We start from the raw sequence: 2,127 nt of genomic DNA, 5'->3' as shown, positions 1-2,127 counted from the left end.
GTGCCAGAAACGGTCCTTCTCTGTTGGGGGAGCCTCAGCCGGTACTTCCCTCTGTCTCCAGTTAGTCCTGGCAGACTTGGGGGCAGTTCTGGGGTTTTCCTTTTTCCCTCTATTCCTCGGGCTTTTCCTGAGAGCGGCTGTCTGGTAGCAGGACCTGTTGTGGTAGTCCCTCTCACAAGTATCTACCTCCATTGGCGTGCCCTGTAGTTCCTGCGCCCCACTTGCTGCCTTTTCTAGGGACAGTGCGAGCTGTAACGCCTGCCTGCAGTCTAGCTCTGTTTCCGCCAACAGGCGTTTCTGTATTGTGAGGTTGTTTATATAACACACTAACCGGTCCCGAAGCATTTCATTTAGCGTCGGGCCAAACTCACATTTTTCCGCCAGCCTTCTCAGGCGGGTCAAGAATGTTGTGACTGACTCCCTGTCTTCCCGCTTCGCTGTGTAGAATCTGTACCTACCCAAAATGAGGGGTGGTTTTGGGTCGTAGTGCTCTTTCACCAATTCCGTTACTTCTTGGAAAATTTTCCTGTCCGGCGCATTGGGATAAGTCAGACTACGTATAATGGCGAAAGCTGAGGGTCCGCACGCCGACAGCGGGATAAGCCGTCTCCTTTCGTCCGTCAGTGTATCATTTGCCCTGAAGAAGTAACACATTCGCTCCACATACTGGGACCAGTCCTCAATAGCTGGGTCGAATGCCTCTAACCTCCCCAAAAACGGCATTTTTAAAATGGCAAGGCTTACCCTCCGAGTGCGGCAGCTGGTCTCCGCAAAATTCTTAGTTTACCTCGTCGCCACTAGTAATCCACGGGAGGCAGGAATTCCATCACCACACCAATATTTATTTACAATAACGATATTACAGGAGCAGCTACAAACAGTGCTGCTAGCAGTCCAGTCAACTTAAGACTGCTCACAAAGCCTACACAGGTGCTTATATGGGCCCCCTCAATGAGCTACCATTGAGGGAGCTCATCCTCCAATTGGCCAACCAATAAAACCAATTGGAATTCATTACAGTGACCATAGCTCAGTAAGATTTAAAATAATTATGGAAAAGGACCAAGATGGACCGGAAATCAAGGTTCTGAATTGGGGGAAGGCTGGTTTTAATAGGATAAAACAGGATCTGGCCAAAATGAACTGGGAGCAGGTACTTGTAGGAAAATCCACATCGAAACTGTGGGAGTCATTAAAAAATGAAACAGAGGGGGTACAGGACCAACATGTTCCTGTAAATGTAAAGTGCGGGACCAAAAGGTCCAGAGAACGTTGTATGTCAAGGGATATACAGCATTCGATCAGGAAAAAAGGGAGGTTTATGACAGATGCATAAGGCTGTAAACAATGGATGCCTTAGAGGAGTATGGAAAATTCAGGGGGGTTACTTAAAAAAATAAATCAGGAGAGCAAAAAGGGACATGAGAAAACACTGCAGTGAAATAAAAGAAAATCCCAAGGTGTTTTATAAGTATCTTAAGTACAAGAGTGTAGCCATGGAAAGAGTAGGGCCTATTAGGGACCAAAGTGGCAACCTGTGCGTGGAGCCGAAAGATGTGGGTGAGGTATTAAATTAGTATTTTGCATCTGTGCTCATTATGGAGAAGAATGATATAGGTACAGAAAGCAAGGAGGTGGACTGTGACATAATTGAAAAGATTAGCATTGAGAGGTAGGAGTTGTTCGTGGTCTTAGCAAGCATAAAAGTGGATAAATTCCAAGGCCCAGATGAGATGTGTCTTAGGTTGCTGTGTGAGGCAAGAGAGGAGGATCTGACATTAATTTACAAATTTTCTCTGGTCACAGGTGAGGTGCCAGAGGACTGGAAGTTAGCTAAGGTTTATTGTAGAGCCATTATTGTACAAGGGAAGTAGGGATAAACCAGGTAATTGCAGGCCAGTGAGTCTAATTTCCGTTGTTGGGAAACTATGGGAACAAATTCTGAGGAACAGAATTAATCTCCATTTAGAGAGGCAAGGATTAATATAGGATAGCCAGCATGGGTTTGTCAAAGGTCGATCATGACTAACAAATTTGATTGGCTTTTTTGAGGAGGTGACTAGAGCCGGGATTCTCCCCTACCCGGCGGGGCAGGGGGTCCTGGCGTGATGGAGTGGCGTTAACCAC

The sequence above is a fragment of the Scyliorhinus canicula genome, chromosome 12, assembly GCF_902713615.1.
Source record: "Scyliorhinus canicula chromosome 12, sScyCan1.1, whole genome shotgun sequence".
NCBI classification, from domain to species: domain Eukaryota; kingdom Metazoa; phylum Chordata; class Chondrichthyes; order Carcharhiniformes; family Scyliorhinidae; genus Scyliorhinus; species Scyliorhinus canicula.
This window is presented reverse-complemented; position numbering follows the sequence as displayed.